General features: G+C 43.7%; 1 long non-coding RNA gene across 1 annotated transcript; it reads left to right on the top strand.

Annotated features, from left to right (window-relative positions):
- The first annotated feature begins 11,325 nt into the window (after positions 1-11,325).
- Positions 11,326-12,372, top strand: LOC120967316 (uncharacterized). The gene is made up of 2 exons (XR_005761126.2): positions 11,326-11,500; positions 12,038-12,372. It is a non-coding gene; the product is annotated as an uncharacterized lncRNA (long non-coding RNA).
- Positions 12,373-12,682: the final 310 nt, after the last annotated feature.

Genomic DNA, 12,682 nt, shown 5'->3' with positions numbered 1-12,682 from the left:
GGTGGAAACCCTAAGGGGGGCGCAGCCCCCTTCCCCCCTATATATACTTGAGGTTTGGGCTGCCATACACACACGAGAAAGTCTCCTTTTGGTGCTGCCCTACCCCTCTTCCTCCTCCTCCTCTCCCGCGGTGCTTGGCGAAGCCCTGCGGGATTGCCACGCTCCTCCACCACCACCATGCCGTCGTGTTGCTGCTGGATGGAGTCTTCCCCAACCTCTCCCTCTCTCCTTGCTGGATCAAGGCGTGGGAGACGTCACCGGGCTGCACGTGTGTTGAACGCGGAGGCACCGTACTTTCGGTGCTTAGATCGGAATCAACCGCGATCTGAATCGCTACGAGTACGACTCCCTCATCCGCGTTCTTGCAACGCTTCCGCATCGCGATCTACAAGGGTATGTAGATGCACTCCCCTTCCCTCGTTGCTAGATTACTCCATAGATTGATCTTGGTGATGCGTAGAAAATTTTGAATTTCTGCTACGTTACCCAACAGTGGCATCATGAGCTAGGTCTATGCGTAGTTTCTATGCACGAGTAGAACACAAAGTAGTTGTGGGCGTCGATGTTGTCAATTCTTCTTGCCGCTACTAGTCTTATCTTGTTTCGGCGGCATTGTGGGATGAAGCGGCCCGGACCGACCTTACACGTACACTTACGTGAGACAGGTTCCACCGACTGACATGCACTAGTTGCATAAGGTGGCTAGCGGGTGTCTGTCTCTCCCACTTTAGTCGGAACGGATTCGATGAAAAGGGTCCTTATGAAGGGTAAATAGAAATTGGCATATCACGTTGTGGTTTTACGTAGGTAAGAAACGTTCTTGCTAGAAACCTATACAAGCCACGTAAAAAACTTGCAACAACAATTAGAGGACGTCTAACTTGTTTTTGCAGCATGTGCTATGTGATGTGATATGGCCAGAAGACATGATGAATGATATATGTGATGTATGAGATTGATCATATTCTTGTAATAGGGATCACGACTTGCATGTCGATGAGTATGACAACCGGCAGGAGCCATAGGAGTTGTCTTTATTTTGTATGACCTGCGTGTCATTGAATAACGCCATGTAAATTACTTTACTTTATTGCTAAGCACGTTAGCCATAGAAGTAGAAGTAACCATTGGCATGACAACTTCAAGAAGACACAATGATGGAGATCATGATGATGGAGATCATGGTGTCATGCCGGTGACAAAGATGATCATGGTGCCCCGAAGATGGAGATCAAAGGAGCATAATGATATTGGCCATATCATGTCACTATTTGATTGCATGTGATGTTTATCATGTTTTTGCATCTTATTTGCTTAGAACGACGGTAGCAAGTAGGATGATCCCTTATAATAATTTCAAGAAAGTGTTCACCCTAACTGTGCACCGTTGCGAAGGTTCGTCGTTTCGAAGCACCACGTGATGATCGGGTGTGATAGATTCTTACGTTCGAATACAACGGGTGTTGACGAGCCTAGCATGTACAGACATGGCCTCGGCACACACGCAATACACTTAGGTTGACTTGACGAGCCTAGCATGTACAGACATGGCCTCGGAACACGGAGGACCGAAAGGTCGAGCATGAGTCGTATAGAAGATACGATCAACATGGAGATGTTCACCGATCTTGACTAGTCCGTCTCACGTGATGATCGGACACGGCCTAGTTAAACTCGGATCATGTTTCACTTAGATGACTAGAGGGATGTCTATCTGAGTGGGAGTTCATAATCAGATGAACTTCATTATCATGAACATAGTCAAATAGGTATTTGCAAATTATGTCATAGCTTGCGCTTTAGTTCTACTGGTTAAGATATGTTCCTAGAGAAAATTTAGTTGAAAGTTGGTAGTAGCAATTATGCGGACTGGGTCCGTAAACTGAGGATTGTCCTCATTACTGCACAGAAGGCTTATGTCCTTAATGCACCGCTCGGTGTGCTGAACCTCAGCGTCGTCTGTAGATGTTACGAAACATCTGACATACACGTTTTGATGACTACGTGATAGTTCAGTGCGGTTTAGAATTGTGGCACCAAAGACGTTTTTGAAACATCGCAGAACACCTGAGATGTTCCGAAGACTGAAATTGAGATTTCAGACTAGTGCCCACGTCAAGAGGTATGAGACCTCTGACAAGTTTCTTAAGCCTGCAAACTAAGGGAGAAAAGCTCAATCGTTGAGCATGTGCTCAGATTGTCTGAGTGCCACAATCGCTTGAATCGAGTGGGAGTTAATCTCCCAGATGAGATAGTGATAGTTTCCCATAGTCATTGCCACCAAGCTAGTAGAGCTTCGTGATGAACTATAACATATCAAGGATAGTTATGATGATCCTTGAGCTATTCGCGATGTTTGACACCGCGAGAGTAGAAATCAAGAAGGAGCATCAATTGTTGATGGTTAGTAAAACCACTAGTTTAAGAAGGGCAAGGGCAAAAGGGATACTTCATGAAACAGCAAGTCGTTTGCTGCTCTAGTGAAGAATCCCAAGGTTGAACCCAAACCCGAGACTAAGTGCTTCTGTAACGAGAGGAACGGTCACTGAAGCAGTACTACCCTAGATACTTGGTAGATGAGAAGGCAGGCAAGGTCGACAGAAGTATATTGGATATACGTTATATGAATGTGTATTTTAATAGTACTCCTAGCAGCACCAGGGTATTAGATACCAGTTCGGTTGCTAAGTGTTAGTAACTCGAAATAAAAGCTGCGGAATAAACGGAGACTAGCTAAAGGTGAGATGACGATGTGCGTTGGAAGTGTTTCCAAGGTTGATGTGATCAAGCATCGCATGCTCCCTCTACCATCGAGATTTGGTGTTTGCGTTAAGCATGATTGGATCATGTTTATCGCAATACGGTTATTCATTTAAGGAGAATAATGGTTACTCTGTTTATTTGAATAATACCTTCAATGGTCTCGCACCTAAAATGAATCTCGATCGTAGTGATACACATGTTCATGCCAAAAGTAATGATAGTACCACATACTTGTGGCACTGCTATTTGAGTCATATTGGGATAAAACGCATGAAGAAGCTCCATGTAGATGGATCTTTGGACTCACTCGTTTTTGAAAAGATTGAGACATGCGAACCATGTCTATTGGTATATATGCATGAAGAAACTCCATGCAGATGGATCGTTTAGACTCACTTGATTATGAATCACTTGAGACATGCAAATCATACCACATGGGCAAGATGACTGAAAGTCCTCGTTTTCAGTAAGATGGAACAAGAGAGCAACTTATTGGAAGTAATACATTTTGATGTACGCAGTCCAATGAGTGCTGAGGCATGCAGTGGATATCGTTATGTTCTTACTTCACAGATGATTTGAGTAGATGCTGAGAATATTTACTTGATGAAACACTAGTCTGAATTATTGAAAGGTTCAAGTAATTTCAGAGTGAAGTTGAAGATCGTCGTAACAAGAGGATAAAATGTCTGTGATGTGATCATAGAGATGAGTATCTGAGATACGAGTTTGGCACACAATTGAGACATTGTGGAAAGTGTTTCACAATTAATACCGCCTGGAACACCATAGTGTGATGGTGTGTCCGAACATCACAACTGCACCCTATTGGATATGGTGCACACCATGATGTTTCTTATCAAATTACCACTATCGTTTATGGGTTAGGCATTAGAGACAACCACATTCACTTTAAAAGGGGCACCACACAATTCCGTTGAGACGACACCGTTTATAGAAACCTAAGTTGTCGTTTCTTAAAAGTTTGGGGCTGCGATGCTTATGTGAAAAAGTTTCAGGCTGATAAGCTCAAACCCAAAGCGGATAAATGCATCTTCATAGAATACCCAAAAACAGTTGGGTATACCTCCTATTTCAGATCTGGAAGCAAAAGTAATTGCTTCTAGAAATGAGTCCTTTCTTGAGGAAAAGTTTCTCTCGAAAGAATTGAGTGGGAGGATGGTGGAGACTTGATAAGGTTATTGAACCCTCGCTTCAACTAGTGTGTAGCAGGGCACAGGAAGTTGTTCCTGTGGCACCTACACCAATTGAAGTGGAAGCTTATGATAGTGATCATGAAACTTCGGATCAAGTCACTACCAAACCTCGTAGGACGACGAGGATGCGCACTACTTCAGGGTGGTACGTGATCCTGTCTGAGATATCATGTTGTTGGACAATACTGAACCTACGAGCTATGGAGAAGCGATGGTGGGCCCATATTCCGACAAATGGTTAGAAACCATGAAATCCGAGATAAATGGATCTTTGAGAAGAAGACGGATGTGGACGGTAATGTTACCGTCTATGAAGCTCGACTTGTGGCAAAGAGTATTTTCACAAGGTCAAGGAGTTGACTACGATGAGTTTTTCTCATCCGTAGCGATGCTTAGGTCCGTCGGAATCATGTTAGCATTAGCTACATTTATGAAATCTGGCAGATGGATGTCAAAACAAGTTTCCTTACCAGTTTTCGTAAGGAAAGGTTGTATGTGATACAATCAGAAAGGTTTTGTCGATCCTAAGGATGCTAAAAGGTATGCTAGCTCCAGCGATCCTTCCATGGATTAGAGCAAGCATCTCGGAGTCAGAATATACGCTTTGATGGGGTGATCAAAGTTTTTGGGTTTATACAAAGTTTGTTAGAAACTTGTATTTACAATAAAGTGAGTGGGAGCGCTACAACATTTCTGATAAGTATATGTGAATGACATATTGTTGATCCGAAATGATGTAAAATTTCTGGATAGCATAAAGGGTTGTTTGAAAGGAGTTTTTCAAAGGAAGACCTGGATAAAGCTACTTACATATTGGGCATCAAGATCCATAGAGATAGATCAAGACGCCTGATGATACTTTCAAAAGACAGCACACCTTGACATGATTTTGAAAGAGTTCAAAATAGGTCAGCAAAGAAGGAGTTCTTGGCTGTGTTACAAGGTGTGAGTATTGAGTAAGACTCAAGACCTGACCACAGCAGAAGAGAGAGAAAGGACGAAGGTCGTCCCCTATGCTTTAGACGTAGGCTCTACAGTATGCTATGCTGTGTACCGCACATGAAGTGTGCCTTGCCATGAGTTGGTCAAGGGGTACAATAGTGATCCGGGAATGGATCACATGACAGCGGTCGAACTTATCCTTAGTACCTAGTGGACTAAGGAATTTTCTCGATTATGGAAGTGAAAAGGAGTTCGTCGTAAAGGGTTACGTCGATGCGAACTTTGACACTAATCCGGATGACTCTGAGTAGTAAACCGGATTCGTATAGTAGAGCAATTATTTGAAATGGCTCCAAATAGCGCGTGGTAGCATCCACAAGATGACATAGATATTCGTAAAGCACACACGAATCTGAAAGGTTCAGACCCGTTAACTAATAACCTCTCTCACAAGCATAACATGATCAAACCAGAACTCATTGAGTATTAATCACATAGAGATGTGAGCTAGATTGTTGACTCTAGTAAACTCTTGGGTGTTGGTCACATGGTGATGTGACCTGTCAGTGTTAATCACATGGTGATGTGAACTAGATTATTGACTCTAGTGCAAGTGGGAGACTGTTGGAAATATGCCCTAGAGGCAATAATAAATAGGTTATTATTATATTTCCTTGTTCATGATAATCGTTTATTATCCATGCTAGAATTGTATTGATAGGAAACTCAGATACATGTGTGGATACATAGACAACACCATGTCCCTAGTAAGCCTCTAGTTGACTAGCTCGTTGATCAATAGATGGTTACGGTTTCCTGACCATGGACATTGGATGTCGTTGATAACGGGATCACATCATTAGGAGAATGATGTGATGGACAAGACCCAATCCTAAGCCTAGCACAAGATCGTGTAGTTCGTTTGCTCAGAGCTTTTCTAATGTCAAGTATCACTTCCTTAGACCATGAGATTGTGCAACTCCCGGATACCGTAGGAATGCTTTGGGTGTGCCAAACGTCACAACGTAACTGGGTGGCTATAAAGGTGCACTACGGGTATCTCCGAAAGTGTCTGTTGGGTTGGCACGAATCGAGACTGGGATTTGTCACTCCGTGTAAACGGAGAGGTATCTCTGGGCCCACTCGGTAGGACATCATCATAATGTGCACAATGTGACCAAGGAGTTGATCACGGGATGATGTGAGTTACGGAACGAGTAAAGAGACTTGCCGGTAACGAGATTGAACAAGGTATAGGGATACCGACGATCGAATCTCGGGCAAGTAACATACCGTTAGACAAAGGGAATTGAATACGGGATTGATTGAATCCCCGACATCGTGGTTCATCCGATGAGATCATCGTGGAACATGTGGGAGCCAACATGGGTATCCAGATCCCGCTGTTGGTTATTGACCGGAGAACGTCTCGGTCATGTCTGCATGGTTCCCGAACCCGTAGGGTCTACACGCTTAAGGTTCGATGACGCTAGGGTTATAGGGAAAGTATATATGTGGTTACCGAATGTTGTTCGGAGTCCCGGATGAGATCCCGGACGTCACGAAGAGTTCCGGAATGGTCCGGAGGTAAAGATTTATATATGGGAAGTCCTGTTTTGGTCACCGGAAAAGTTTCGGGTGAAATCGGTAATGTACCGGGACCACCGGGAGGGTCCCGGGGGTCCACCAAGTGGGGCCACCAGCCCCAGAAGGCTGCGTGGGCCAAGTGTGGGAGGGGACCAGCCTCAGGTGGGCTGGTGCGCCCCCCCACCAAGGCCCAAGGCGCATGGGAGAGTGGGAGGGGGCAAACCCTAGGTCCAGATGGGCCTTAGGGCCCATCTAGTGGGGCGCCTCCCCCTCTCCTCCCCTTGGCCGCCCCCTTGATGGGATCTAGGGCTGGCTGCCTCCTCTTGGGGGTGGAAACCCTAAGGGGGGCGCAGCCCCCTTCCCCCCTATATATACTTGAGGTTTGGGCTGCCATACACACACGAGAAAGTCTCCTTTTGGTGCTGCCCTACCCCTCTTCCTCCTCCTCCTCTCCCGCGGTGCTTGGCGAAGCCCTGCGGGATTGCCACGCTCCTCCACCACCACCATGCCGTCGTGTTGCTGCTGGATGGAGTCTTCCCCAACCTCTCCCTCTCTCCTTGCTGGATCAAGGCGTGGGAGACGTCACCGGGCTGCACGTGTGTTGAACGCGGAGGCACCGTACTTTCGGTGCTTAGATCGGAATCAACCGCGATCTGAATCGCTACGAGTACGACTCCCTCATCCGCGTTCTTGCAACGCTTCCGCATCGCGATCTACAAGGGTATGTAGATGCACTCCCCTTCCCTCGTTGCTAGATTACTCCATAGATTGATCTTGGTGATGCGTAGAAAATTTTGAATTTCTGCTACGTTACCCAACATGTTCCATTTGAGGATTTCTTCCAGTTTTACAATCAAAAGGCCCTCGATAAAACAACGATCACTTGCTACTGTCTGTAAGTAGTACTACTTCTGCCATTAAGTCTCTCTATATAGGTCAGCTCTTCCATTGCATGTATTTATACTTATCCTCACTATATTATGCAGATTGAAGATCGCCGAATTGAAGAAAAGACAAATCGGTGATATTGGGTTCATTAACAAAAATCTCATAGATGCATATACGGTTGAAAAACATCCCAAAGAAGCCGAGGCCAACTTGCTACAATCGTTAGTATTAAATCAAAACAAAGATATAATACTCTTTCCTTACAACTTCAAGTGAGTGTTACTGTCTTGTGCATATTCGGTTTCCCTTATTAGTCCAGGTTATGGTAATGTAATTGATGACTTATGCATGCATGCGCAGCTTCCACTATATTCTCCTAGAGATTAAGCTTGAGCAGAGAGTAGTAACCGTCTTAGACTCGAGACGAAAAGATCCGCAGGACTATGCGAACATGACTCAAATGCTCGAGAAGTAAGTTAAATCGATCATTATCCACCATATCAATAACTTTGTTCATTTCTTGATATCAAGTAATTGTTTTCTTTGTCTGGCAGGGTTTGGAGAAAATTCACCTCAAAAGCTCCGGGACTGCCGAAGAAGCTGCAATTTAATCACCCGAAAGTAAGTACTATAGTAGCATGTTCCGCGCATCTCCTAGTGATTCAAGCGCTAGTTTCATCAATACCATTTAGCATGCTTGCTTATCAGTTTGATTGACCTCTATTTCTTGTAAAGTGGTTGTGGCAGGAACCCGGGAAAAATTACTGTGGATACTACGTTTGCAAGTCCATCCGCTACACGACCTGTGAGCGGGGCTACACTGAAGAACAATATGAAAAGCGTAAGCAATAATATTCACAATTTTGTTTTATTACCATCATTTGTGTTGAGTTTCATTTATTCATATATATATGTATTGACCCCCTTCTTCAAATTAGATGTTTCGGAAGCGGGATGAACTCCTAGCACCAGATCGTATGCGAGGAATTCAAGAGGAATTGGCGGCATTCTTCCTTGACCACGTGATCGCTGAAAACGGAGAATACTATGTGGACCCTGTGTTCCTACAATTTAATTAGGAGATTGTATTGTAAGAGATAATTATTGTATATATGTAGCCGGTAGTGTCGGATAGATATACGAGAACTTGTTGTTCGACCAATATCTCGGAGAAGGAGAGGTGGTCGATATCATTTCTCTCTGTATGCATATGTTCATGACGATCTTCTATTTCCTTCATTTGATTACTAGCTAGCGTGTCTACTCCTCTCCATATGTATATAGTACGTAGCGTCGACCAAGCACGGAGATAAGAGAGGACACTTCTCTCTATTAATTAGCTAGCTAACACAATATATGAAACACCTAAATTAACCCCCCAAAACCCCTAAACCACCCCCTTTAAAAAAAAACCTCAGCTCCTGCCAGCTGCTGACGCGTGGATGCCTATTGGTCCCGGTTGGTGACACCAACCGGGACAAAAGGCCCTGCCTATTGGTCCCGGTTGGTGGCACTAACCGGGACCAAAGGCCCTCCTGCCTGGGCTCCCCGCACCGGCCACGTGGACGGCCTTTAGTCCCGGTTCGTGTAAGAACCGGGACTAAAGGGCTAGGGCATTAGTAATGACCCTTTAGTCCCGGTTCCAGAACCGGGACTAAAGGCCCTTATGAACCGGGGTAAAAGCCCCTTTTCCTACTAGTGGGAGTGAGGAACACTGAGATCGTTCTTTTTGATCGTACCTTTTGTTAACTCCGTTTCGGTCGTACACTGGTTGCAAGCCCGGCCCATAGGCTGGGCAAACGGGGCGCCCGCCCTGGGCCCGTGGAAGGCAAGGGCCCCAACCGAGGTAGTTATTCCTTCATAGCTCGTAAGAAGCCCAAGAAATTTATCGAGAATACAGAGGGCCCATTCGGTCATGGCGCTGGGGCAAAACCCGGCGATCTTCTTTTTGTACCTATGAACATTTGGATTCAGTAATAAAGCTTTGTGAGATTCTCAAAAAAAAAACTTTCTCCTCGATTCCTCCAGATCGCAAAATCCCGACTCCCATAACAGTGCCGCCATTCCCATGCGTTTCCGATTCCAAGGTCACCGCTGGCCATTAATGGAGATTAAAGGCGAAAGTCCGTTCCCACATCAGCTCTCCTTCCCTTCTCAATGTTCTTCGTTCCCCATCAACTAGATGTTGGAAACATGGAGACGGTAGGTGTTCTTCTTTTCTTCCTTGCCATAATCCCGTCCCTCCTCAATTAAATAGCTATGTCCTCCTGCTCTGAGGAGTCCACATCTACCTGCACAGGTGTTCTTCTAATATTCACTGGATCTAAGTGTGAGAGAGTCCTCGGGAGTCAGGAGATTAGGAGAACTGCAGCATGGGGGAAATTATTCAGTTCTTGGTGTCGTCTTCTCGTTCGTGCTGAATACTGCAACCTGCGGATCTGGAAATCTAGATCCACATCAATCCATATTCAGGTGCGTTTGTTCCCTATATTAATCATTTATGCTAACTGTTCCTGTTAGTGTCATGTCGTCTAGAAAGTGTTTATCTGGTAAAAAAAAAAGAACAGTAAAAGGTAGCTCAAAGATGAATTGGTAGAAACCCAAAAAGGACCAATTGACAAATTTTTCAGAACTAGTAATTCTTCTAGAGACCCCGTGGAACTAGCCATAGTAAGTGTTTGAAGAGCAACTGACTGAGAATACAGATGCTACTAGTGATGATATGAACGATGGTGATAATAATTCCAGCCAACATGAAAAGTTGAAAACCTAAGTCACTAACCAAATTCAGAAACACAGGGAGTCGATGAACAACAATCATGCACTGTTGATATTTTGGATCCTCCAAACTATGACAATATGATTGATAAGGATAGGGATATTTTAGTTGAGATAGTAATTCTAGACAAAATGAATTCGCCGTTGTTAAAATTTAGTAAAACAAGTTTATGTGGAATTACATTATTTCATTACTATCATGGTGTAGTTCTCCTTATCAATAAATAAATTGTACTGCCAATTCTAAAGACCAAAGATCATCGTCTATGCTATGCACTAGATATTTTTTTAATAGAAAATATTTTTAGCTTTCGAATCAACAAGGGCCCCTTGTTGATGTCTTGCCCCAGGCCCCGCAAATCTGTGGGCCGGCCCTGACTGGTTGGGCTTGTACCGCTAGACTAGTCTCATCGATCCTGAGATCGTAGCTGGGCTTTTTGGGGCTAGTCCAATTGGTGGTGTTGGTCGCTATGAAAGCCCGGGAAAGAAAGAGCTAAGATCGATCGATGCGATTGCTATGCGCATGGGCGTGAGAAAAAAATGTTGAGATCGAAAGCTCGAAAAGATCGACGGAAAAGGGAGCCATACCTTTTAGATAGGAGAGAAGATAGGTGAAAGAAAAAAAGAAAAATCTCTTCTTTTTAAATCTCAACTGTCAATCTTTGTGGTTAACATAAAATTAATAACAAATATAAAGGAGTAATGGATGGAGAACTATGAAATCTTTCTTCCTTTAATAATAGGTATAAATATCATAGTGAACTCATTTATTGCCATGCATGACACATATACTAATATAACATTTAGTATGATACGGTATCATATCATATCATGATACTCAATCCTCTTTTTCCTCATTTACTTGTGTGTCACTCAGCAAAAATGCATTGTTAACATGCATGATACTACCTACAGTACTCCCATTGTGACAAGCCTAACAGGAGACAAAACACGATGGTGTTTTAGCACTCATGTATTCTAGGGATATACTATATATTTGGTACAATTAATGTATTCTAAGTAATCATCATTAGATTGCTAGACATATTTATTAAAATTAATAATGTATCGTAAGTAATCATCATTATATTGCTAGACATATTTATGAAGGTGGGGAATTGTATCGCTGAATTGAATTTCCGCCTCTCTCGGCTTCTCTCTCATATATATACTGTACTTCGACCAGGAAACACACATACATATTTGCCAAGAAAGTATTTGCATTTTCAATTGCATCGTCTTGATGGCCAAGCGCACCGGCCTTGCTCATGCACCTACGCTACTCTCGCTGCTGTTTCTCATGTGCTTTGCTATCCATGTACACTGTAAGTCGCATTTGAGTTACTAGTATTTTCTCTTCTTGCAATAATGAAATACTCCCTCCTTCCCATAATGTAAGACGTTTTTTGACATTATTATAGTGTTAAAAAACATCTTATATTATGGGACGGAGGGAGTACTTTACAAATATTATAATCGCATCAAAAGGATGCAACTGAAAAGAGTTGAACCCTCGTATCTGCAAACTAGTTCCCCCCCCCCCCCCCCCCCCCAACCCCAACACACACACACACACACTTGTTGAATTTGAAAGAGCTTTCAGATAGTATAGTTTTTGTGACATGTAGTTTACATTTTATTAGTTAAATTTATAGGTCAAAGTTTAGCACAAAATAAGAGGAGGCCTAATAAACCCGAACGGATGGAGTAGTTGATTGAGCACTAACACAATGGTTGTCCATAGTTTATTCCTCTTCCGATGGCGTGTATGTGCGAATCGCTAGATGCATAATCGTCATTAGATTTGGTAATCTACAGGGACTTATGGATATTAATTGTTGATATATTTTTTTGTCGTGTAGGTCGAATCATGGATGACAAAACCAACAACAAGATTAATTTCCCACACGGATTGTGCGTGCATAAGAGTGCTCAAGACTGCCCAGATTCATCTTATTGTGACTGTTGTTTAGTAAGGAGCCGCTGCTATCGTACAATGGACATATGCGTCGACGAGTGCAAAAAAACTTCTTCAGGCACATCGACGACGCCGACCCATCTTCCTTTTCCATCCCATACATTCTTATCAATTTTATGTTGTTCCAAGTGATCATTCTAATGCGCTAGCTGATGTGAATTGGAATAAAAAACAATTTTGTAATTTACTTACTGAAGTTCAGCTGGTCACTGTCATATACATAGTGTGTTGGTTTTGTTGGATCCCTTTTCACTAGAACCAGCAAATCATCTTTGAAACAAACAAACAAAAAGATGATGCTAGATATGGACTGATCCCCTTACTTGGAGGCGTCGGTATGGACTGATCCCCTCACTTCCCCTTCCCCTAGGTCTCCCGGGCGAAAGCCCTAACTTTGTCGGGCGGCGACGGCGCTCACAGCGCCGTTCCCTTCTTGAAGGCGCCGTTTTGGGAACCTTGGGGCTGGGTGGCCGGCGCTTGTGGGTGGTGGGCGACGGCGGTGGTGTGGCCCTATCCTAGCACGGATCTG

This window comes from Aegilops tauschii, chromosome 6 (genome assembly GCF_002575655.3).
Source record: "Aegilops tauschii subsp. strangulata cultivar AL8/78 chromosome 6, Aet v6.0, whole genome shotgun sequence".
NCBI lineage: Eukaryota > Viridiplantae > Streptophyta > Magnoliopsida > Poales > Poaceae > Aegilops > Aegilops tauschii.
The sequence above is the reverse complement of the archived record's forward strand: the minus strand, read 5'-3'. Positions and strand labels throughout refer to the sequence as shown.